The sequence below is a fragment of the Eretmochelys imbricata genome, chromosome 1 (genome assembly GCF_965152235.1).
Source record: "Eretmochelys imbricata isolate rEreImb1 chromosome 1, rEreImb1.hap1, whole genome shotgun sequence".
Lineage (NCBI taxonomy): Eukaryota > Metazoa > Chordata > Testudines > Cheloniidae > Eretmochelys > Eretmochelys imbricata.
Window position 1 is genome coordinate 280,188,600 of NC_135572.1, and position 27,914 is coordinate 280,216,513.

The window sequence follows — 27,914 nt, forward strand, 5'->3', positions numbered from 1 at the left end:
ACGAAACTGAAAGTCAGTATGAAAGAGATATTAAAGTACAGTATACAATGTTGAGCCTGTGGTTTCAAGGGATCACCTGCAAAATTTTGAAGGAATCTAGAGCTCCTTATGAAGTAAACTTTTGTGACGGGCAACACTTGTAAGTGAACACGAGTGTCCTGTAATTGTAACTGAAGAGGAGAAATACAGATTTTTTTTATATGAAATGTTTGTTTAGGGCTAGTTGTGGCTCAGATAGATGCACAGAGGCATTAGGAGACACACACCCTATCCACACATCATTGGGGAAGATATGCAGAGGCTGTGTGCCTAATACTCTGAACCCCAGGCAGATGGAGTGGAATGGACTAAGCCTTGGTTCCAGATCCCCAATGACCTGGCCAGCACAGCTGAGTGGGCATCAGGGGTATAATGTGCTGGTAAGGGCCAGGAGCGGATTACCATTCCTGTGAGAGAGGAGGGAGCAGGGAAGGAATTGGCACAGTTCCATCCCTTGGCTGCTCCTGAGATGTGTTGCTTAGTCAGGGCTACTTGGTAAATAGTCTATCCCAGTGTTTCTCACACTTTTTGATACCAGGGACCAGCTTGCTGCCTTCTTAAACTGTGTCAGGGAGACTTCAGGGACTGGCGGTGGTCCATGAGGGTGAAATTCACTTTATTTACAAAAAGCCAAAGAAAATGGCTTTCATACCAGTGAAGTGGTGAGGAGCTGCAGTGCTTACATTCACCCCTTCCCCAAACCTGGGGCATGAGTAAGAAATTGCTGTGCAGCTGCCCATGACCCTTATTCCAGGCTAGAATAGAATAGAATAGAATCCACTGTCCCATCTATCTGATCCAGAGCCATTGTAGTCACCAGCAGTCTTTCTGTTGCCTTCAATGGTCTTTGGATTGGGACTGTAAAGAGTCATAGATTTAGAAGCGGGAAGGAACCGTCATGACCATCTAATCCAACCTCCTCCGTAACACACAGACATAGGTGCTGGAACTAGGGGTGCTGAGAGAGGCTGCCACATCCCCTGGCTTGAAGTGGTTTCCATCATATACAGGGTTTACAATTTGGTTCAGTGGCTCTCAGCACCCCCAACTATTGTTCCAGCACCCCTGCACACAGATCATGCAATCATATCCTCTGTAATCAGGGTAGTGTTTTTTGAAATAGACCTTTTATATCTGCATCACTAAAATTCCGTATAGTTACCTATATTGGGCCCATATCTGTCAGACACTTCTGTGCAACTCCCACTGAGGTCAAAAGCAGTTGTGCATGCATATCCTAAAGAAGAACTGGGACAATAGCTGAGCACTATTTTTTTCCCCAAAAAAACTCAGAGCCACTGCAACAGCAGTGAACAAGTCCTTCAAAGTTCATGAGATTTGTGATGGTGACCTGATAGATTTGCTCTTTATCTCAAGGCTGTTAGAGTCAGCTGGGTGAATGTTTCAGCCAGAGTGCTACCAAGTCTGACTATGGGAGCTCTGTGCCATTTTCATCACAAGTTATCCGGCTTACTGCAGGGGTAATTGGATGAATTTCTGCGGCTTGTGTTATACAGGAAGTCAGATGAGATTTAATGGCCTCCTCCGATCTTAAAAGCTATGAATCATTAAAGTTTGTTGTTAAAAAAGAAACATTTACTGTGAAAAGGGTTATTTACACAGTGATCTAAATAGAAATGGTAAAGATTCAATAAAATACATCAACTAAAATATATACAAATGTGATGACTATTCAGAAATTAACATTCAGTTGCCCTTCTCTTGGTGTATTTCTTCTGATTTTGGTAACTTTTTATGGTAGCATTAGATATACTTGAGCAGTTCACCATCCTTAGCTAAAAGAAAGGTATAAGAGATGATATGAGCTAGTGTTCAGTGCTCATAACAAATACATAGTTACAAATAATTTACGCAATCCGGGGCCAGATCCTGTCCTACTTTAAATCTGCTTTGTGCCACTGTGAATTAAGCCCTAGTTAGATGAGTTTATATTAGGAGATAAGGGATGCATGTTAAAACATTAACCTCTCATTTAAATCAGCTTCTTGGTCAGATGACTGAAAGATAGTTAATAGTCACACCAACTTTTTTAAAAGGCTCCAGAGGCGATCCTGGCAATTATAGGCCAGTAAGCCTAACTTCAGTACCAGGCAAACTGGTTGAAACTATAGTGAAGGATAGAATTATTAGACACACAGATGAACATGGTTTGTTGGGGAAGAGTCGACACAGCTTTTGTAAAGGGAAATCATGCCTCAGCAATCTATTAGAATTCTTTGATGGGGTCAACAAGCATGTGGACAAGCGTGATCCAGTGGATATGGTGTACTTGGACTTTCAGAAAGCCTTTGACAATGTCCCAAGCAAATGGCTCTTAAACAAAGTAAGCAATTATGGGATAAGAAGGAAGGTCCTCTCATGGATCAGTAACTGGTTAAAAGACAGGAAACAAAGGGTAGGGATAAATGATCTGTTCTCAGAATGGAGAGAGGTAAATAGAGAAGAACAACAAAACTGATTAGGGGTATGAAACAGTTTCCGTATGAGGAGAGATTAATAAGACTGGAACTTTTCAGCTTGGAAAAGAGACGACTAAGAGCTCTATAAAATAATGAATGGTGTGGAGAAAGTGTTATTTACTCCTTCACATAACACAAGAACTAGGGGTCACCCATTGAAATTAATAGGCAGCAGATTTAAAATAAACAAAAGGAAGTACTTCTTCATAAAACGCACAGTCAACCTGTGAAACTCGTTGCCAGGGGATGTTGTGAAGGCCAAAACTATAACTGGGTTCAAAAAAGAACTAGATAAGTTCATGGAGGATAGATCCATCAATGGCTATTAGTCAGGAGGAGCAGGGATGTAACCCCATGCCCTGGGTGTCTCTACCCTCTGATTGCCAGATGCTGGGAGTTGAGGACAGGGAATGGATTGTTCAATGATTGCCTGAGCTATTCATTCCCTCTGAAGCACCTAGCATTGGCCACTGTTGGAAGACAGGATATTGGTCTGACCCAGTATGGCCGTTCTTATGTGACATTAAGATAACATTGCCACTGATCTCAGATCTGCGTCTAAAATAAGAGGCAGAAATGCAGAAGGACATACCTATGTAAAACTAAGCTTTTCAAGTGAGCATCTTAAAGGAAATGTTCATTAGTGAAAACAGTAGGAATTTTCCTATTAGTAGTAAGACACTGGATAAAAGACTCTTTACTTGAATGAGTGCAAGTGGACAAATTCATCCCTGGTTAGAAGTAAGTTTAAAGTCAGTGGCATTACACAGGGTATAAATTTGGAATGGCCTCAAGCAGTCCACTGAAACATGAACTATGAAATTTTACATGATACCTAGCTGCACGTAACAGATACGAATTCCCTATTTAATTCAGATGTAGGTTCAGCTCTAAATAACTTATATTCTTTGAGAATCTGAAAATGAATTACATGTTGTGAGATTGTATTTATGTAACTTGTCATCACTGATTCTTTCCTTTATGCTTAATGTTTCCTTGGGTCTATTGTTTCAGGGTGGACCATGGAGACCATTCTTCCTGTTTTAGAGGGTGGATGTCTAAGAGTAGATGAGCCAATGCATTATTATTATTACTATTATGTATAATCTATCTTGTATTTTCAGCAGCACCTGTGATGTGTTAAGTATTTTCCAGAAATTCAAGAGGTAGCTCCTGCTTCAAGATGCTCCCAATCTAAGGATAGACAAGCAGAGGTTTGGGAAAGGGGGAAAACAGGCAATGTTTAAAGGCTACTTAACAATATTAAATTTTAAAAATGAAGGCACACGTATTGGTTGCAATGCAGAACTGTTGTTTTACTAGATGCACAAATGTCTCCGAATACCTAACTATAGTGAGCAGGCAACACAAAACATATAGATACCATAGAACTGAGGCCAAAATACAGGCAAACATACCCATTTTCCTCACCTCAGTAAAAAGAAAATTAGAAAAAAACTCCTCTATTTTCATCTGCTGTGTAGATTATACAAATTGCATTGGAATATTAGACAGGTATAGACCATACTAACCACTGTAGCCCTGAGGAATTCAAGTGCCAACCTTAAAGACATTTGGCTACGGATGGTGACCTGGTCTAACCAGTCTTCGGGGGGGAGGGGGTGTCAGAAAAGGCCCAACCTGCTGATAGCAGCTCCTCTCACACACTACAAATGTCTGAATAAGGTGAGAATAAGAAGTGCAGCAAGACACTCAGTGGGCTAGATCCTGAGCTGGTATACATAAATATAGCTTCACTGCTTTTCAGTTCACTGGCTCATGATCTAGCCTGTGTAACTCGCGGGCTAGATCTGACTGTGTCAGCCATGTGTGTATCATCACAGTATCTTTTATGCCCAAAGCATTTTACAAATTGCACACCTGGAATCTATGTGAATAGTCCTTGTGGAGGAGGTTCCAGTTAACATTTTCTTCCTAACTATTGGTATGGCAACAGTTCATTACATCTTGGTTGCATTCACAAAAGGACAAAAACGTGCCAAATGTCAAAAATGTTTGTATCAGGCAATGTTTGAACCGAACAATTGCCTTCTGTATTATCACACAAGCTTGCTTTAAAAATAAAAATAATTTAACCTTTTATTGAAAGGTGATGTGATAAAGAAGAACTGTTGATTGCTTTCACTCTTTGCTGTTTGTCTCTGATATATAAAGATGGCTTTGTGCTGATGGTATATTTCTGCTCGTGTTTTGGGGTAAAATGTTAGCAATTTTTGGAGGATTTAGAATGTGACTTGAGCTTCAGCTCCTCCCACTCCTAAGGGTGGGGGAAGATGTTTTTATTTAGGCTTTTGTGGGGCATGTTCAAGGACCCAAAAGCTGGGAGGTGTTGTCTCTTCTAACCACTTGGAATAACACAATAACCCCTCACACAACCATGCCATCTGGCAATCTCAGTGTTCTAGCTTAACTCAGGCTGCTTAATGCATCCAGGACCAGACTGTTGGAAGATCTTTTTGTTCTGTTTGTACAGCACCTAGCACAAAGGGGTCCTGGTCCATGATTGGGGTCCTAGGAATTAAAATAATACAAATATCACTAATCACTATTACTATTTGTTATCACCACAGCCTTCTGGATAATCTTCACAAATTTGGGGAGATCTGAGATGCAGTGATATTGGGAAGGATGCTCTGCCCTGGTCTACACTACAAAATTACTTGAGTATAACTACATCACGTGGGGGTGTGAATAATCCACACCCCAAGCGACATAATTTTACCGACCTAAGTGCCCTTGTAGACAGCAATGTTTTGGCGGGAAACCTTCTCCCACCAACATAGCTACCGCCTCTCACAGAGGTGGAGTTATTAAGCCAACAGGAGAACTCTCACCTGTCATCTTAGAGCATCTTCTCTGGAAGTGCTACAGCAACGCAGGTGCATCTGGGGCAGCTGTGTCACTGTAAATGTGTAGTGTAGGCCTTCCCTCTTTCTAGTATATGTTTTTATACCATGCCCATCACTGTGGTCACTAAGTATCCATGTCAAGAGATGCTTTCCTAAACAAGATTGTAATACTTGTTTCTATAAGGGGTGCCAGCATCTTGTCCTGCCTCAGGAAGGCATTAAAAATAAACTTCAGCTACAGTCCCAAAACCTCCCCTCTGGCTTTCACCAGCTAGGAAGAACATGAGTCTAACACAGAGGTCATATCACAGCCCCCAACACCTCCAGAAACTCAGCAAGCTTCACAAGCTGAAACTCAAGAAGAGAAAAGTCTACACTTGTCTCCCCAGGAGCCAATTCTATTATCACAGGAGTAGACAGTGCAGTCTAGATCAGGAAAAAAAGCTAAATTTGGTGAATAAATTATTCGCTACAAAATATTTGCTCCTCGCTAGTTATATTAAACCACAAGGAATCAAGTGCCTCCAGGTGTGTGGTTAACATGTACAAGTTGAGTAGGTGTAAATAGAAGGAAGCATGAGGGTGTGGTCATGAGGCTCTTGTGGTGACCAAAACATCCCCCCTGTACTGAGCTCAGTGGATGAAAATATAGATAAGTTGGTTTTTGTGATTCCTTCAGACTTTGTTACATGCTTGTAGGTTCCATTTCCTAGGATTAGAAATGGGACAGAGTGGAGAGGTGGAGAGCTTCAGAGGACTTCATCATTCTAGATTCAAAGCAAAATGTTGAGGAGGAACTTTCTTTCCTGGCCTGGGAAACCTGTACTAATTCTCAGTTCTGACAAAGCTGCACTTGGTCCAGGAGCCAAGTGGGGACAATGGTGACTTCTGGGGGGACTGACCCTATCCCCAAGGAAAGTTAGAGCAGATTTAGGTTGCTCTAACTTATGCCCAGCTGCCTACTGTATCATGGAGCACTGGGTATCCCAGTCACACTCCTTTTCCCATTAACCATGCCTCTTACACCAGGGAATCAGGGGCAAGTGGGTTGTTGCAGAATCTCTGTGCTAGATCTACATCTGTGGAGTAAAGGGTAGAATGCCTTAACATTTGCTGTTTCAGTGATTTTAGGATTACTATCAAAATATGTATATTTTTGATACAGCAATAATTCCTGATTTACTACAAAACCCTTCATCGATTGGTCACTTGTAGAGCTGGTTGGGAAACAGAATTTTCATCTCATTGGAAATGTCAACATTTTATAATGTAGCTTCCATTTCAAATCAGAATGGAAACCTGAAATATTGAAAATGTTGTGTATTGAAAAAAATCTGAAAAGTTACAAATGGAAAATGTCAAAATGAAAAATGTTGACATCTTTGATCAAAACAAAATAATTCAACATGTTGGAGCAACATTTTGTGTTTTGAATCAACATTTTGAAATCTCATTTTTTAACATTTAACATTTTGTTTCAAAATGTCATCTTGATATGGGGGGTTTTTTGTTTGTTTGTTTCAGTTCTCCCAATTGGAAAACTAAAACTAAAAATTGACATTTTCCATCAAAAGGTTTTAGTTTCAGTAAAACTTCATTTTCCAATGAGAAAATTTTCCATGTGGCATATTTCAACCAGCTTTAGTTACTTAATGAAAATATGAAACTGTCTATTAATAGCACCTTACCAGGTGTATTTTTTTAGCATGCGGTTTTTAGAATTTTCCAGTTAAAATGTTTTAAATGTTCTGCTGACATGGACACTTTGACCACTGAGCAGAGTTCCCCTTTTAACGCACCATAACACAGAACCTTTCATTCTTCAGGCAGCACTCCTGAAGCCTGTCACAAGTTCAGTTACAGTGGTACATTCCAAGCATGGGTCAAACGCAAACAAACCCACCCCTGAATTTAAAATCTGTTCCTTTTAAAAGTTCCAATTGTAGAAATATAGTGCAATTTAATTTTCCATTTGCCTTTCATCTGTCAACTGTAATGATTTCTCTCATTTATTCTTAGATGCCAAAGCTCATGAACATGCCTACATTTTCTTGCAGTTGAATGTTACTGGACTGGTTATCCAATCAAATGTTGTGCAAATATTGCAATGTAGACATAGCTTTGCCTGCTTGTGAATGCTGACATTTTATAATAAAAGTATAAGGAATCCAGGCAGATGGGATCCAGGCAAATTAGACTCAATAGCAGATTAGAGTTAAGTATTATATTTACAAAATAAACAAGTACAAAGATAATAGAAAAACAGAAATCTCATCATAGGCTATGAAATCATTTATTGCTGTTACAATGTGTGCACTCCATCTAGACTCATGAATTAGTCATCATGTTTTGCTGCCGGAGATACTTTTCTGTGATTTGCTGTGCGCAAGATTTTCAAAAGTGACTAGTGATTTTGGGTGCCAATTTTAGACAAACCTAAGGTGACCTAATTTTTCCGGAAGCGTTGAACACTCATTCAATTCCCTGAAAATTGAGTCTATTCAAGGTGCCTCAAGTTGGGCACCTTAAAAATCAAGGTACCCATAACCATAGTCACTTTTGAAAAACTCAGCCTATATCTTTTAAATGTTCTGGCTCCGGCTATGCAAGAGTTGATAAATACGCTCTCTTTGCTGGGAACTCTAAATTCTTTCTTAGAGCAGAGCTTGTCTAATGCTACAAAACTAAGTCAACCTAATTTATATCGGCATACAGCCACCGCATTAATGACATTGCTTATGCATATCTACACTTTTCTCCTTGTGTCAGCAGTGTGCATCCTGACCAGAGGCATTGTGGGACGGCTTCTGAAAGCCAGCAACAGCCAATGTAAGCAATGCAGTGTCTACACTGAGACTGCGTTGATCTAACTAAATCAACATTGGCTCTACACCACTCATGGAGGTTATTAAGTCAGTGCAGCAGGCAAGCTGTATTGGCAGGAGCAAAATTTTAGTGTAGATACTTACAGAGTTAGGTCAATGTAAGTTGCCTTGCGTTGACCTAACTCTTTAGTGTAGATCAGAGCTCAGAAAAGTTCCTAGGCATGTAAGATCCTATTCTGTTCTAAACAGGATCTTATACCACCCACGTAAGTATAGTATATGAGTTCCTTCACAGACATTTACATGCATAGACACACATTTACATACACATGTTAGTCTGAATGTCCAAATGCCATACTTGGACATCTGTCCTACTAAGTAACTGATGTTTGAAAATTGGATTCTCTATTATCTTCCTGGGTACTGGCCAAAATGTCTTCTAAGTAGAAAAGTTGTCTTTACACAGTGTTTTATGGCAGTACAGTATGAGAGACAAGTATGCAGTGTCGTTGTAGTTGTGTTGGTCCCAGGATATTAGAGACAAGGTGTATAAGGTAGTATCTTGTTATTGGACCCACTTGCGGTGTTGAGAGAGCTAACACAGAGTTCTTTTCTGTGTGGCTCGAAACTTGTCTCTGTCACCAACAGAAGTCAGTCCAATAAAAGATATTACCTCACCCACCTTGTGTCCCTATGTGAGACAAGGGCATTTCTCACACTTCTGTAATGTGTTGCTTGCAATGAGAAAGATAATTACAAGGGTGAGCCAATCATTTGTTACTAGCAACCCACTGACAGAAGCAAGTTCTGCCCAGTGAGGCATCTTTAACTACGTAGCCTGTGCAGAAAGGGGCAGGAGGAATCTTTTTATCTCCAACATATCTGAGTGAGACATCTCGATTCGATTCTTCCCACACAGCCATCTAAATTCTCCCTCTGCCGGGAAGTCATTAGACTAACCTTTAAAATGTGAATAGAGGAGGGGGAGCTCTTTGATAATTGCAGACCTTGTATTTCAGTTACACACAGATGTGTATAAAAGGAGAAAAGGAAAAGCAGCATTTGTCCAGATGATATTCAGACCAGTTAGCACTAACAGCATTAGATCTTTTATTTCTGCTTTTGTAAGATTAGGACCAGCTCCTGAAAGGTGCTGAGAAAGCCATGGGAATTGTGAGTGCTCAGCACCTCTCATGATCTGACCCTGAGCTAGTAAAAGGCAGAAAAACAGAAAACTTAGGACCAAATTCTCAGTTGTGCTGAGTTTGGCACAACTGAGGAATAGGGGAGGGAACAGGAACCTCTCATGATCCTGGGATTAAAATGACCCTGGTATTTAGAGCAGCATAAGGTCTTCTATATATTATGCTGGCTGCAACAGTTCCATAGGGGTCATACTGCCAGCTGAGGACCAGGTGGAGTGCATGGTGTCCTGGCCCTGCCTCCAACATGCCTCTGCCATTACCCCTCCCCATCGCTGACAAACCCCTTAAGCAGAGGTGTGGGGCTAGGTGGTGTACAACTGTATTACATTGGGTTTCTGTTACTTGGGGGATTTCCCTTCTCCAAGAAAATTCCTGGTTTCCCCCTTTAGGGCGGCCTTTGGGCTGCCTGAGTACCACAAAGTGACTGGAATTGGAGCTAAGGATCTGTCCCTTTGAGAATATTTGAAATATTGTATAGTTGTTCCAATGTACAAATACATTACATCTCTTCTCACAAATAAATCACCCTGCTTTACTGATTGAGGTGGTATTGTGTGACTGAACAGACTAAAAATATTGGCCTATAGCTACCACAGAAGCCATTTGCCTGATGACGGCCTTATGTTTACATTACACAGCACTGTTCCAGGGGTAGCACCCATCTGCCATACTGACTTCCCTTCTCGGGTACCTCTAAGTAGATAACACATATTTTCAACTGGAGTAGACGCTCAGTTGCAGTTAATTTATATAAGAAGAAATAATGCCTATGGTTTTGCAATATAAATATTTAGATTAATAACAGTTCATAATAAATCATCTTTGAATTCTAAATGGCTCATACTCCATAACCTCTGAACAGCTAACCATGGATAAACAAGTAAAATTCACAATCAAATGGTAACATAGCCTGAAAAACATACCAGAGCTGGTAAAAAAAAAAAAAAAAAAAAACCACTCAAGCAAAAAATCAATAGCCCTACAAAACAAAATATACTAAAAGTGTTACAAAGAGGTTTTTATTCTGGCCTAGAAGGCTGTCCCTTGGTCTACATAAAATTAACTATCAGTGAGAGAGCCTTTTTGTTTTTTTAATTTAATGTGAAGAAGGACACACAGCCACTGTAATGAAATCTAAGTTGCTTGCTATAACCACACTGACAGATTAAGGTAATGAGTATTCTCTTTATGGTCAATAACAAAGTTCCAGCTTCGGAAACTGTTGTTCTAGTCTCATAGTTAGCATCCCTTCATAATTAATTTATTAAGTATGTGTACATGTCAGGCTATTAGGCAAGTGTGAGCCAGGCATAAAACACATTAAAGTCCCCTGGAAAACCCAATCCTTGCATGAGGGCCACAAGAAATGAGTTTATAATGGAAAAATAAATAAATAAGTCCACATCTTTGGAGTCTGCTAAGGCTCAATCCTCTCTCCCATATTATTGAACACCTTTATAAATCTTTCAGGAGACAACAATTGCTGAAATGGCAGCACTAAGCAGACAACACTGCACTTTGCATCAAACATAACAAGTGCTGTCCCCCAGATTTCTCGGTGCCTAGCTGGAATCAGCACTTGGATCAAGAGCCTGCTAAAGTGGAACCCAGGCAAGACTGATGTGATTCTCATGAAAAAGCGGGCAGTGCTTCAAAGAACTTGTCTCCCTTGTAGCATCCTCCAAGATAAGAATGACCAGGGATCTTGCCACTTTCAGAATTAAGTGCCAATGCTATTTCTTTGAGATAGCTTTCCCTCAGTAAGTTCTTCAAGTGCACACACACCAACAACAAATATACCTCCTCACTCACTTACAAACAAAATCCCTTCACACTATTTCTCCCATAGCCTGGGAAAAACGAAAGAGACAGATTGTTATTTCTATTTTAAATACTTGTGCCACCTTACAGTTATAGGGGCAATATAAGTACATAGGACAGATAGTTGGGAAATAAATTAAATGAATATATAAAGCATCCAAGACTTAGGACTTGTCTAGATGAACAGTTAGTGCGTGGCATTCTGGGGTGTAAATCTACAATGCACTAATGTGCCAGACACTAACTGTCCATGAGGAGCCTGTCTCCTTGCACTAAAAGTTTCCTAGTGTGCTTTGATCTACTCTGGGTTGAAATGGGCATAGATCAATGTGCAGTAGAGAACTTTTAGTGCTCAGCAGCAAGGTCCAAAGAGACAAAGCACAGCAGACTAATGTCGTGTAGCTTTACACCCCAGTTTGCTGTGCATGGACTGTTCATCTAGACAAGCATATGCCTGCAATTCAATCAGAGGTATGATTACAGCTCAGGTAGGCATACCCACTCTAGCTTTAATTGAAGCTAAAAATAGAAGTGAAGAGACTGTGGCAGGGAGCCCAGCTCAGGCTGTATAAGCCTACCCAGAAACCTGGGTATGTATTCTTGTTGCTAGCCCGTGCTATGGTCTGTGCTGGCCTGTTTTAGCTGTGCTAGCTAGTTTCAAGCTAGCCTGGATATGCCTATCTGAGCTGCAATCACACCTTCGAGTATAGTGTAGACTTAGTCATAATGTAGCCCATATTTTTGTGTCAGTCTATACACTAGTGGAGAGTTTTATGCATTGCATAGACTCAAGCAGCGCAGCCATCCTCATGACTGACCCTTGGGATTAAACCCTTGGGGCTCTCTAGAGCTAAAAGCATGAATTGCTACAACTTGAGCTAGAGAGACAGATGCACCAGCTGAGAGCTGTAACTGACCCATATTTTCTGTGGATAGGCATAGAAAGAGATATAGAGAGCATGCACTGATCAATGGATTACACAAGCACATTGGTGGCACTAAACATACTACCATATTGCCAGCCTCAAGCATTCAAAAATCCTAAATTGGGCTTTTTATTTTTTAAACATGGGCTCTTTTTATCTTCCTTCTGGTTTCTGAGTCTTTAGAGTGCACTCATGTCATGTTTTCAAGCTTCTCTTTTCAACCATCGGGGCTAGAAATGTTCTTATTTTCTAAACTAAAGTGAAGATTCTCAAATAATTGCTTGCCTCGAGGAACTGAGGCTTAAGAAAAACACCAAATACTGAGAGACTCCTGATGAAATCGGGAGACATGGCAACATGGACATAGTAATAATAATAATTAATGCCTAGAAGTCTTTTCTCATTTACTCTGATTGCTGGTAGCCCTGTGGGATAATTACAGCAGCCAGGGATAGGCCAATATAGCTAATTTTTGCTTCCCGTTTCTCCTGTAGTTGTAGTAGTAAATGGAAGTATACACCCTAACAATACAACATTGTATGAATCTATTAACTTACTTGGCCAATATGATGACTGATACTTATAGATTCTAAGGCCACAAGGGAATGTTGTGATCATTTAGTCTGACCTCCTCCATAACACAGCCTATAGGACTTCCCTGAATTAACTCCTGTTTGAACTAGAGCAGGTCTTTTAGAAAAACATCCAATCTTGATTTAACAACTTCCAGTGATGGAGAAACCACAAACCTCACAGTTAAAAATGTGCACCTCATTTCCAGTCTGAATTTGTCTAGCGTCAGCTTCCAGCCATTGGATTTTTTTAGACATCGTCTGCTCGACTGAAGAGTCCTCTATTTTCAAATTTATTTTCCTCGTGTAGTTACTTTATAAGCTGTGATCAAGTTAACCCTTAACGTTCTATCTGATAAGCTAAACAGATTGAGCTCCTTGATTCTTTCACTATCAATACACGTTTTCAGTCCTTTAATCATTCTGGTGGCCCTTCTCTGAACCCTCTCCAGTTTTTAAACAGCCTGGAATTGTGGACATCAGCACTGGACACAGTATTCCAGTCCAGTTGCACCAATGTCAAATACAGAAGTAATAAATGCGTCCCCTGTTTATACAGCCAAGGATCACATTAGCCCATTTGGTCACAGCATCACAATGGGATCTCTTATTCAGCTTATGTAATGCTTTTCATCCAAGAATCCCAAAGAGCTCAAAATAGTCTTCTATCCGTCGCTGGAAATGCAGCTGAAACATCTGAGTGGATACCAGTGGTGTTTAAGAGTAGCAGATATCTTATTCAGTGAAACCACGAGGGAATGTTTAGGCTGCATAATCAAGACACAAGGGTCAACAATGCCTATATACTTAAGAAAAATGATACATGTTCACCAAAGAAAGCCTTCACATTTGCATGTCATTTTGCTTGCACAGTTGTTTTGACATGCAGTGGATGCAATTTAACTGCCCAATTTGCACATGAAATTGTATGCATGAGGTTTAATATTTCTGGCTGCAAATGATTTTGAACACAAAACTAAAGGATGGGTTGAAATTCTTTTGTAGATGTAACACTGTGACCCCAAGGGGTGAGGTGACGGAGAGCCTGAACTGCTATGGTTACAAACTAAGATGTGCTGCATTACTCTTCAGTTGTGGTTGCAGCGTTTTTTGTAAAATGAAGTAAAAGGCAAGCCACAGTCCAATTTTTTGTCTGTTGTGTGACATGACTTTCACTTCACTAAGGGGCAGGCCACATACTGTGAAATTTTGCAATCCCCTCTCACATCTTGTATGAGCAATTTCCATTCTGTTATGTTCTCTCCCAGATGGTGTTCTGCAGATCTGAAATGAAATGAAGACAATTTTTCAATCTGTCATGAAACTATACCTAGGGATGAGTGCGGCTGATTTACTGATTTATGGACACTAAGTCCACTAAGGAGTGCTACCTAAGGAATGCCAGCTATTGAATTTAGAGCTCTGAATTAGCTGAAGAATGGACATCACGTGTAAACAATTAAATCCTTAGTAACTAAAGTTGTATTCTAAACCCTTTGTAGTCTGTCCCAATGTGATGATACAGTACCTATACACAATGAAACATTAATCCTGGCTGGAGGCCATGAATGGAGCTACTGTATTGTGATGCAAATAATAAATAATCATCCTTTGTATTTAGCCCAAGGAAGGTCCAGAGTAAGTTACAATTAATCAATTTGCTGTTGATACACCCACTTCAGATGGGAGTGTACAAATGATTAGTATGCTTCTGATCCAACTATATTCCATTTTAGAAATCTTCTGTCGCAGATTCAATATATCTGTAGCTTGCCTAAATCTTGCTTTTTGAAGGGTACTGTATCCTGGCAACATAATAGGCTTTGGTTAGGTTGTTTTTTGTTTGGAGAATGTGGTTAGCCTCTCAGATGCATAAATTATTAAATAACACACTGTATTAAAATAAACAGTTTATGAAAGGACCTATGATCTTGTAGTTAAGTTACTGGACTGGGACTCAGGCAATGTGGTTCAGTCCCCGGCTCTTCTTGGGCACCTAATCTCATTGTACTTCTTCTCTCTACTGGTGCAAAAAAGGGTGACAGATGTGGAGGAGGTAGTGTAGGAAAATGCCTGGGCATTGTAAATATTCTCAGCTGCCAGAATGATCCTTGGCCAGTTTGCAGAAATTACAGCAGCCCTAAAGCTGAACCAGCCCCCAGACAATCTCAGAGTCTGGGAGCAATGAAGGTTATTGTACATTCACATTTCTCATCTTCCCTCCACCTACAAGTCCTGTGCAGTGCAGTCAGAACCAAAAAATGGGGCCTTTCTGTTTTATTCGGGGCATATCAAAAGTTTGGATGTCAGAAAAAGAAGAATAACAGTTTTCTGATCCTTAGTTACCTAACTTCTCAAGTTTTGTGACGGGATTAAACTTCCAGTGGTCTGTTTTGATCAGGAGATTGTTTTAACTGTCATCTCTATTTCAATAATTGCTATAAATTACAACATAGTACAAACACCTTATTACTCTTCTAAAATCTAGGTTAAATTATGAATAACACTAAAAGCATATTTTTTGTCCTTGGAAAATATGAGTGATTCTCGTGTCACTGTATGATATCACAGTGCTTAAAATGGGGCCTCTTCTCTCAGCTGTACAATAAAAGAGGACCCGGATCTTCCCCTTCCTAAACCAATGCATTTAATATGGTTTTAAAAAAGGATTCTGCTATTTTTCCATGTTTGGTATATCTAATATAATTTAATCATATCTGTTCTTCACTCTGTCATTCAAGGGATATGTTACTTTGAACATGTGAAACTGAGGCAGTATTGTATCCTCAGACATTTTGTATACTTCTGGGGTGCATTTTTATATTCAATATTTCAAAATAATGTAAACATTTATTAAATATTTAAGAAAAAGAGTATTCGACTCTGCACCTTGATGAATTCACTCATTAAGCACTGTGACGGGGCAAGGCCAGATGGCAATCGAAAAGTAGTGGGAGATAGATATATTAGCTCCAGGCTAAACAAATTCCTTGTACCAGGATAAGTGAAATGGCAGCTGCTCCAGGTCAATTAAGACACCTGGGGCCAATTAAGAACTTTCCAGAAGGCAGGGAGAAGGCTAGGTTGATTGGGACACCTGAAGCCAATCAGGGACTGGCTGAAACTAGTTAAAAGTCTCCCAGTTGGTCAGGTGGGTGTGGATGTCAGGAGCTGTGGGAGGAAGTTGTGCTGTTGGAGAGACTGAGCAGTACACACTATATCAGGCACAAGGAAGGAGGCCCTGAGGTAAGGGTGAAGTGGAGCCTGAGGAAGTGGGGGCTACTGTGGGGGAAGTAGCCCAAGGAATTGTATGTGTCCTATTTCTAGAAGGTCAGCTACCACAGCTGATACTATTAGGGTCCCTGGGCTCCCCCCTTTGCCCCCTCCCTGATTAATCACTGAGACTGGGAGACAACAGAGACTGTGCAAGGGAGGATAGCTTCTCACCTCCCTTGCTGGCTTATGATGAAAATGGCTCAGTAGACTGTGATCCTTGTCTCTAGAGAGAAGGGTTATGTGGAGGGTCACAGTGAGCCTCTGAGGCTAGCGAAATCTGCCAGGAAATGTGGGACACATGGAGACAAGGACAGAGCTTTGTCATAGCACTTATAGGTTTGAGTCTCCTCACACTTACAAAGATGTAATTCATGAGTAACTCCACTGAAGTTTCAATATGAGGAACTGGTAAGGCATTAGTTAGTAACGCTTGCCAAATTTGCCAGACCACTTTACATTCTGATTCTAAAAGGGTAGTTACTAATCACCTGGAAAGTATTCTGCTCTGACATGTCAGGAAGCATTGGGTTTTTGATGGTTCTTGTCATTTATATGGTTAAAATTATGTTTTATTTTCTAGTGCAATATGAAATGCATAAGATCAAATTGGCTCTCAGTTACATGTATGTAATCTCCTTGACTTCCATGGGTTTATATAACATAAATGGTAGGCCACTAACTTTTCATTCTTGTCCTCCTGTCCCACAGGTGCAGGAATAAAGAGCTGAAATATGTTTCAAGCTGGTTAATTAGTGATGGAACTCAGATATAACATATGGTTCAGTTGAGAGTCCACATTTCACCCTGTTTAACAACTGGGTTGACTTGAGTTCTTGTCTACACACAAACTGGAACCAGAATAATTAGATCAGTTTTACCTCACATCTGTAGTTATGCCAGTGCATGTCTATATATAATCCACAATAAGAGTGTACCACACACAGCCTTGCACCAAAGTAACTAGAAGTGCAAGTTAAAACTGATTGTTATTTCAGACCAAGTTTGTGTATACACAAAACCTGAGTTATAGGGTGGTCAAGAAAGACCAAACTGAGAGTGAATCTGCAAGTGAGTTTATCAGCTCACATATGAATCCAGCTAGGAACCTTCTAATTACCAGTCATTGCTATAGCACTCTTAAAACTTTACTACTAGAGTAGCTTAGTAGTTTATAAACACAAGGAAAACAAATTCAACGCAGACTGTTATCTTAAAACAGTGAATATACAAGGTCCCCTAAGGAGAAGAGGAATTTTGCTGGGGTCCTTCTGTTGTATGCCATCATTATTTATTGTTATTACTATTTATTATTATAGTGCTTTTTATTGTAGGACCTCAAAGTGCTTTGCGAACACTAAAGGTCCAGAGCTCAATTCAGTGCAGCTGGGGTGAGGCAAAAATGGTTTTAAGCCACCTTTGCACTGACCCAATAGCAAGAGCTGCTAGGGACATTTTGATATGCATTTTATATGAAAGAGACTACCACAGTACAGTTATACTGCAATGTATTCTTTTTGTATTTTATATATCTATGTATGAGGTAGCTTTAATGTCAAAGTAATACATAATGAATAGCATAACATAACCATACATATGAGTTTGTAACTTACTTAACCCTTTATTTCTCTTCTTTGCTTAGAAATCTATTTCTGGATGAGGGTTGTTCACTCTCCATGCATGTACCAAGCTGAGTGTGCAATAACTCATTTGTGTGACCCAATGTGGGTTTGTGAGTGTAAATGGGAGTGCACATACATTTTTAGTGCACAGCTGTACGTATCTTGTTGACCCTTACAGTCTTTCTGGCTGCTTATTGTGGTGGTGTTATCCTTAATAAATATTGCTGTTGTAGAGGTCCCTCATTGTGCTCAGAGGTATGCAAACATAGAGTAAGAGAGTCTCTGACTTGAATATCTTATTGTCTAGTCTGAGACAAGATGCAACAAACGGATGTAATAAACAACTGGTAGCTACGGAGACGGGAGATGAGGGTAACCATGACAGGATATCATGGCTACATAGATTAGCAAAGTGCACAGTTAGAAGCAGGGGGAGACTTGTAAACTTGTTGGCTCAGCTGTTTTCTGTCCCTAGCTTTGTGACTAAGAATTGGTCAACAAAATCTCATCCTAAGATTTTTCACCACTCACCCCTTCAGATCTGATAATTCATTGCCAGTTCAGTCTGAATCTAACCTATCACCATTCGGTTTATGGTCTTGATTTTACCTAATCGTAATAGACCAAATTAATCTCTGGTGTAGTTCCCCTGAAATAAGAGATTAAATTGGCCTGAAGAATTTCCGTTCACATGTACAAGAGTGGGCAATATTTCTGAGTACCTCTACATTGTTAGGTTGGTTTACACTGGAAAATCAATAACAGGAATTAGCAGAACTGTAAATAAAGCTGCAGAAGTGCCATTGCCTGCTACAATCAGTAGATACTGCTGTTGACATTAATGGAAAATAATCAACAAGGAAGGGTAGATTAGAATAAGAGGAAGAGAATGTAGGATAAGAATGAGATGCTGAGTATTCAAGCACTCTGTTTATACACAGGCCATATGGTGTGGACATAAACAGTGTGAGCTTACTTTACTACCATTATGCAGTCCATAACCTCCCTTCGCAGATAACTTCTGTCTGCCAAATGTTTCTCTTGTCTTTAATAGTGCAGACTCCACAGGCATGAAGAATGCATTCTTATATGTTTCCATATACCATAGAGCAGAAAGGATTTTGAAAACTAAGGTCTGTTTTCTGAGAAGCATCAGGAAAAACTGGGTTTTAATGAGAGGCTTTAATCTTTTGCCACATCTGTATTTTTCATTCTGTACCTTTATGTACTAACCTTATAATTCTCTACACATTCACACAAGAGCAATGGCAATGGAAATATATCCCCAGGGCTGATGTTGCCTCTGAAAATAATTGCAATGGACACATGAAGATTTTTATACAAAGAAGTAATACCTATCTGAATCACAATGCTGAGAAATGTATATATGATGATGAAATACCAAGTGTTCTTAATGTAGCAGGTGGCTGGTTTTAATTCTGTCATCTAAAATATCACTTTGCTATCAGCGTATCTTTTAAAATGCATTTTAGCAGTCTATGCATATTGATACTTTTCCAAAATAAATGTAATAGCCTTAAAATGTCAGATTTTTTTTACCTGCCTGCCGAAAAACAAAAACAAGCTTCCTAAAGTTTACTTGGCATTTTTTCAAACAAAGCTTTAGAAGCAGTATACTTTGAAGGAACATTTTTGCATTTGAAGGGATAGGTTCTCAGCTGGTATAAATAAGCATATCTCCATTGAAGTCAATGGTCGTATACCAGTTTATACCAGCTAAGGATCTGGCCTTAAGAATATATTATTAAGATTGCTTGCTTTAGAAGTCTTATATTGCATTTGCTCTGCTCGTACGCAATGCTGATAAGACAGTCCAGTACCAGCCAAGTGGTGCATCTTAGTGGTGCCACATTTCTGAGGAGACATTGAACAGAAGTCCTTTCTTACTAGGTCTACCAACTGTAAATGGGAAGTTAAAGATTCCAAGGCACTAATTGGCCAGTAGGTTCCAAGGCACTAGTTGGTCAACAGATTGAGTGGGTCTAGAGCAGCTAATGAGCCTGAATCCAAATGGCCCAAAATCAGTGTCAGAGTTAAGCAGTAGACTGTGTCCAGAACTGGCCCCAGTACCAGCCATAATCAACTGCAGCCTGGAAAGTTTTTTCTTGGGGAGCAGGAGTGAGAAGACAGCCTCAGGAGACAGCCCTATAAATGTGCTCAATAAAACATATGGCTATCCATTTAATTAGAGGTTTCTATGGCAGTGCTAACTTATCGTATGGCAGGTCAGATCTGAGTTCCTCTACCCTATCTCCTCCTTTGCTTTCTCCCATTCCCCATCTTTGGCTGTCCAATAGACAGCTTATTTTTGGTTTGAAGATTATTACATCATTATTATTATTTGTATTGTGGTAGTGCCCAAAGATGGAATCAGGGCCCCATTGGGCTAGAGGCTGCACAAACACAGAGGTAGATGTGGTCCCTGCCCCAAAGAGATTACAATCTATTTGGAAACAAAATGTAACAAGTCTATGTGACGATCAATAGGAGGGAGTGGGGGAGGAAAGACTACAGAAATTATCATAAAATCACATAGGTTAGTTAGGTAAATAACTTAATGGTTCCAATAAAACTGAAAGTTTGAGGGGACGAGAGGATGTTTTTGATTTAGGATCTTGATTCTGTTCCCATTCAAGTCATTGGCAGATTTTTCTTTGACTTTAATGGCACACGATGGGTCCTTAACAAATAAAATCAACTATTCCCAACTTCCTCATGACCAGGCTCTTGATGGTTTCCTGATTTCTTATAGGGGTCACAGCAGGCACTGGTCTTAGAGATTTGAAGGAGGAGAGGATAGCTGCCTTACAGAGTAATTCAGGAAGGTATATAGAAGAGGCAGCATGGACTAAAGTGCAGAGAATTAGATATGGGTACTGGAGGCTGGCATCATTGTTGGGATAAAGGTAATGGGGGCAATAGGATAAGAGATAAGAGCAGGTAAGTGAGGAGGAGCAGAGTTATATCAGGCCTTGAAGATGAAGACAAGAAGTTTGAATTGGGTGTGATGGAAAATGGGGAGTTAATGAGAGGATTCAAAGAGGGTCATGATCTAGTCAGCGAAATGGGCCAGGAAGGCGATCTTAGCAGCTCTGGTTTGAATGGATTTGTGAGGGAAGGAAAGTGTGTGTGTATTGGAAATGTAATGGAGAAGAAACTGCAGGATTTAGATATGGTATGCATGTATGGGGCAAGGGGAGAGGCCAAAGATGATCCCCAGGTTATGGACCTGTAAGACAATTAAAAAGTGTTTTCAGATGTGACAGAGAATGGGAGGAGTGGGGAGGTTTGAGGAGGAAAAATAAGAGACCTGATTCTCCACAGCTTTGCAATCTATATAGACATTTACACCTGATTAAAGTGTCAAAGGTAATCAAGATAGAATGGTAGTGTTCTACACTCATTTTGCGAAGGTGTGAATGACTAAACAGGGTGCAAAGCAGTAGAAAATCAGGCCCAAGTTTTGATCATGGTGGGCCAGATTCTCAGCTTGTGTAAAATGGCATGACTCCATTACAGGTCAATGGGGCTACACTGACTTTCACCCCCCTCTCAGGATCTGGCCCTATTAAGTTTCAGTTGTCAGTGAGGTGTTCAGGAGAAGATATCAGAGATGCAGGCTGAAACTTGGAATTAGTCCAAATATTTATTGTTTTAATAAAATCAATAATTTTTGTTCTGGCCTAGTTTAACTCTTCTAAATTACCGTGTTTAGAAAGAGGGGCCCCTGTGCTATGCATCCTTATATGCAATCACCATTATACATTGTTGCTATTATATCACCCCCCAAAAATAGTTTGGAGACATACCATTATCCTCCAGTAAAATTGACATTGACTCAAGTATTATTACAGCTGTTTATAGCTTATAGGATTTAATTCATTATTATTTCAATATTCCCTTTCATAATTTTTTTGGCAAAATACAGCAGTTGCTGATTAAATTATTAATTTGGAATTTAATTAACTCTCTGTTGACCCATGCTACAATCTCTTGGTATCCCTGTTGTACCCAGGTATAACTTCATAAAGCTTGCAATGTTGATGTTATAACAACATATATCCACTGGCATCAACAAATGGTAGTATATTTACAGCATGTAACCACGCAACAAAATAAATGTGGTTAGGACCTGACAAGAAGTCTCCAGTTATATTTTTAACTTTTTAGGGGACAGGAAAGATGTGGTTAAAACTCACTGTGCTTTAAAAAGCTCAAACAGCATTTTGTTTCTGCAGCTGAGAGAAGAATTCACAGATCTATCCTGCAAAATAAGTCCTTGGTCAACTGCGATTATACTTTATTATATGCAGTAACACAAAGACCTTATAGCTTTTCTGGAGTACAAATCTCTTGTGTTGTTCTTAGTTTGTTAATTTATTTTGCTTCCATTTTTAAAAAAATATACTGTTTAGGTGTAATTTTATTTTTTCTCCTTTTTTTTCCCCATTTTGTAAACCCATATTAAACTACATTTATTCCCGTGTGTAAATGGTTGCCACTCCCATTGAAATCAGTGACAGTGGCATCACTGTACACCAGGCCAAATTCGGCCTACTATATCTACTTCTAGACAATGTCCAACCTGAACAGATTGAACTTAAAAAGTAAAATAAATAAATAAATACAGTCCACTCAATCCCATACTCCTGCATCTCAGATTAAGTCCTCTTCCTTTCTAATCATCTTTTGTTATAGTAGCTAAATCTCAACAGGAAAAGAGAAACGGCACCATGCTATAGATCAATTAAAAACATAATTTACGTCAGCCAAGTTTAGCATCTTACAATATATATTTTTCATTTCCTCTTGACTCTGCCACTTTTCTCTCACACTACCATGACCAGTGTTTTCTCCCAATCTAAAAATTTCTAATTTCTTAAACAATTCACACAATAATCAAACCTCCACTGTTGAGATAATGTGACAAAGTGTGAATTCTTGACAGTTGAGAAATATTCAGATAATTAACACGATAATAAAGCCCCACTAGTAAGGACAGGAGATCTAATTCATAGACAAATCTCTTAGAAGGTTCTCTTTATTTCATGATGTATTTATTTTGGGCCAGACTCACCAGTATGCTGTGTCTTCTTTAACCAGCCAGTTCAGTCAAGGTTATGGCTGCTTTCTGTCAGTGGAGCATGCTGGTGAAATTGGCCCTTCATTTTTATTTTCATGCCCTTCCAATGACAGGCTGGCACTACCTGCTTTCAGATGGATATGAAACAAGAGAGACTATTATCATATTGTTTTTCACCAGGCTGAAATCAGAAAATGAAGTTGAACTAATACAAGAGACTATTCTTAGGCTGTTTCCAGCCCCTGTGGTTGCACAAATGTGAACCTTGATGCCTGACATTTCAGCAAAGCACAGGGAGAGGGAAGGTTGTGCTGCTGTGTCTGCAGGTTAGGAAAGTCATAAATATCTGTTTCCCAGCAGGGCTGTTTGGCCTGAGAAACAGAAGCAAGATATCCCCCAAATAAATGTTAAAATAGTATTAATACATAGAAAAACATATGTAATCAATGAATCCGTAGCACATCATCAGCTGGCGAACAGGCCATGCAGAGAGCTGAGGAGACAAAAATGTATGCCCCAGATAGTCTATGAAAGCCCCTGTCTCCCTCTTTACACTCCCACTACTTCTGGTTCTCCCGTGTATTAGCTATACTGTTATTTAGTCCATTTATTTCAGTGATAGAACAAATCACACCGCACTCAGTTTTGTACCTGCTTGTTGGTGTTTTGGGTGTTTATTTTATTCTTCAGAACCAGAAGTAGTGGGAGTGTTTCCAGCCAGTTCCCACTTTGTTGTTTGGGCCAGGAAATCTAAGTTCATTCAGTATGGCCCTTTTATGGTCCTTTCCCACATCAGTTCACTGACATTGTTTGCCTTCAGATGCTGGGTTTCTCTTAAGAGATGGCAAGTGGTGATGGAGCCTAAAACACATTCTTCAGTACGTGGACATATGTAATCTTTTGAAATTGGGCAGAACTTGTGCACCTGCTGAAACAAATTCAACAATGTGGAAATCGGGCACAACTTAAAATGAGTCACACCCATTTACACCAGTACTGAATTTCACAGCTGTGCTTAGTTTCAGAATCCAGTTTACAACTCCTTATTACACTTTTGATTTTTTTGTGAAAAACCAACATAAAGATACAATGGAAAAACTCACTCATGGAGATGTGTGAAACAATTGCCTCAGTCAACACTATGACAAATATAGTGAGTCAACAGAGATAGCAACTCTTGACTTAAATTGTTAACAAACTGCAAAGAAATGAATGAATATTGAAGAATTATTTACTGTTAATCTGAGTCTTCTCCCACCTGTGTCAGTTCACATCAGCATCACTCCACTGACTTCAGTGCAGTTACTCCTAATTTACATCTTTGTGGTCAGATTTTGGCCCATTTTCCTTAGATTGTGGTTTGTGTTTGTCTACCACTTTTTTGTAGCTTGATGCAAGAAAGGCAATACGTTGACTTTTTGAGTGTGTCTTTTTTGCTTGCATAATTGATTGATAGGTTCATAGATTTTTAAGGCCAGAAAGGACTACTACAATCACCTAGCATGACACAGGTCATAGAATTTCAGCAAGTGATTCTGCATCAAGCCCATAACTTCTGGCTAAGCTACAGAATATCTTTTAAGAGACATCCAGTATTGATGTAAAGACTTGAAGTGATGGAGATTCCACCACTTACCTTGGTAAATTGTTCCAATGATTAATTACCCTGATTGTTAAAAATGTAAAGGAGTACTTGTGGCACCTTAGAGACTAACCAATTTATTTGAGCATGAGCTTTCGTGAGCTACAGCTCACTTCATCGGATGCATACCGTGGAAACTGCAGCAGACTTTATATACACACAGAGAACATGAAACTATACCTCCTCCCACCCCACTGTCCTGCTGGTAATAGCTTATCTAAAGTGATCATCAAGTTAGGCCATTTCCAGCACAAATCCAGGTTTTCTCACCCTCCACCCCCCCCACACAAATTCACTCTCCTGCTGGTGATAGCCCATCCAAAGTGACAACTCTCTACACAATGTGCATGATAATCAAGGTGGGCCATTTCCTGCACAAATCCAGGTTCTCTCACCCCCTCCCCCCCCCTCCCAAAAACCACACACACAAACTCACTATCCTGCTGGTAATAGCTCATCCAAAGTGACCACTCTCCCTACAATGTGCATGATAATCAAGGTGGGCCATTTCCAGCACAAATCCAGGTTTTCTCACCCCCTCCACCCCCATACACACACAAACTCACTCTCCTGCTGGTAATAGCTCATCCAAACTGACCACTCTCCAAGTTTAAATCCAAGCTGGATTTAAACTTGGAGAGTGGTCAGTTTGGATGAGCTATTACCAGCAGGAGAGTGAGTTTGTGTGTGTATGGGGGTGGGGGGTTGAGAAAATGGCCCACCTTGATTATCATGCACATTGTAGGGAGAGTGGTCACTTTGGATGAGCTATTACCAGCAGGATAGTGAGTTTGTGTGTGTGGTTTTTGGGAGGGAGGTGAGGGGGTGAGAGAACCTGGATTTGTGCAGGAAATGGCCCACCTTGATTATCATGCACATTGTGTAGAGAGTTGTCACTTTGGATGGGCTATCACCAGCAGGAGAGTGAATTTGTGTGGGGGGGTGGAGGGTGAGAAAACCTGGATTTGTGCTGGAAATGGCCCAACTTGATGATCACTTTAGATAAGCTATTACCAGCAGGACAGTGGGGTGGGAGGAGGTATTGTTTCATATTCTCTGTGTGTATATAAAGTCTGCTGCAATTTCCACGGTATGCATCCGATGAAGTGAGCTGTAGCTCACGAAAGCTCATGCTCAAATAAATTGGTTAGTCTCTAAGGTACCACAAGTACTCCTTTTCTTTTTGCGAATACAGACTAACACGGCTGTTACTCTGAAACCTGTTAAAAATGTGTGTCTGAAGTTGTCTGAATTTGTCTAACTTCAGTTTCATCCATCAGATCTTCTAATATTTTTGTCCATTTCATCTGGCTGCATTTTACATCCATTTTGCACTGGTGTTAATGATTGCAAAAGGTGTAGGGCAACATAGAATCAGGCTCCAGGAGAACAGCAGGGTAACAGATGCCTTAATCTGAGTGTGAATGCCCTCAGTTCAAGGTGATGTTACAGAGATAGTGAGTTGTTCTAGATGCCTCCCACCATCTCATTCTTTTCCAGTTTCAGATTCAGCCATCTTCACCATTTGCTGATCTCAGCAGGCCCTTTGATAGATGAGAGATTATGCTGTTTCCAACTGATATGAAGGTGATGTCAAGCGGATGTCACTGGTGAGGCAAGTTACGCTTGGGTAAGTCAGCATAAGTATAAATGGGTTTAACTTACATGATGAGGGAGTGGAAGAACAGGGTTGTAGCAAGAAAAGTTACTAGCAGGAAGACCTAAGATAAAGTTAAGATAAAGCCTTCTAACACGTTCCTGTTAGTGTCATTTTACAACTTCTTTTACTGTCCTCTACGATGTACAAGCTGTATGCCAGCTGCCTGGCATCGAGGATCACGGAGTGGTCGGTGAGCGGGGGAGCCATCAGCTCCATCCAGAAAGGCTTCATGTCCTGCAAGGGCTGCTATGAACACAACTTTTTCCTCCAAGCCACCATTGAAATGGCCAGAAGGCAGTGCACGGTAGCATGGCTCAACCAGGCTAACGCCTTTGGGTCCATGCCCCACCACCACATCTTTGCCACGCTCCAGGAGTTTGGGATGCCAGAGAACTTTCTTCGTGTGATCCGAGAGGTGTACGAGGGATGCAGCATCACCATTCGCTCGGTCGAATGGGAGACCGCCGAGATCCCGATCCAGAGCAGAGTTAAGCAGGGCTGTCCCCTCAGCCCCATCATCTTTAACCTCGCCATGGAGCCATTGCTGCAAGCGATCTCCAATGGCACAGATGGCTTCAACCTCCACGGTGAGAGGGTGAGCGTCCTGGCTTACGCGGATGACCTGGTCCTGACCGCAGACAACTCAGAGAACCTCCAACGTATGCTAGATGCCACCAGTCGAGCTGCCGATTGGATGGGGCTCCGCTTCAATGCAAAGAAGTGCGCAACTCTCCACATGGACAGCAGCAAAAGGGACTCGTGCAGACAACCGGGTTCCAGATCCAGGGCAAGCCCGTCATCCCCCTGGCAGAGGGGCAGGCGTACCAGCACCTCGGCACGCCGACGGGTTTCCATGTCCGGCAGACACTCCAGGACACCATCCAGGAGATCTTGCAGGATGCTGCCAAGATCGATGCCTCCCTGCTAACACCGTGGCAGAAGATAAATGCCCTGAACACCTTCCTGACCCCCGCATCTCGTTCGTCCTAAGAGGATCTGCCGTGGTGAAGGTACCCCTCAACAAGGCAGGCAAGATCGTCCAGCAGCTGGTGAAGAAGTGTCTGTTCCTTCCCCAGAGAGCCAGCAACGAGCTGGTCTATATCGCCCACAGGCATGGCAGTGCCAATGTCCCCCGCATGGGTGACCTGGGTGACATCGCGGTGATCACCCGCGCCTTCCACCTGCTGACGTGTCCTGATGCCATGGTAAGGAACATCGCAGCAAACGCCCTCCATGATGCAACAAAAAAGCAGATCGGCAGAGACCCCTCCAATCAAGACACCGCCAGCTTCCTGAGCGGTTCCCTGGATGGCGAATTCGGACGGGATGGGTGCGACATCTCTTCACTGTGGTCCCACGATCGCAATGTCACACGTCGCCTGGGGAAGTGCATCGGCTGCCTCTGGGAGTGGTGCGAGGAGCGCCAGGAGCTGAGAGTCCTGGTACCTCAGATCAGGTCCGACAACAACACCATCGTCACCCCAAGAGCCAGGGGCATGCTGGAGAGGACCCTGCAGGCAGCCATCCACTCACTGTACATGGAAACCCTGAAGCGTAAACCAGACCAGGGTAAAGCCTTCGAACTGACCAGCAAGTGGGACCCAGCAACCACTTCCTCGCCGGGGGCGGCTTCACCTGTTTCGCCGACTGGCGGTTCATCGACCGCGCCCAGCTCAATTGCGTCCCGCTCAACAGAGCCGTCCGCCATGGGAACCAAGACAAGTGTTGCAGGAAGTGCGGCTACTCCAACGAGACCCTGCCCCACGTCCTGTGCAGCTGCAAGCCCCACTCCAGAGCCTGGCAGCTGCGCCACAACACCATCCGGAACCGCCTGGTGAAAGCCATCGCACCGTGCCTGGGGGAGGTCGCCGTGAA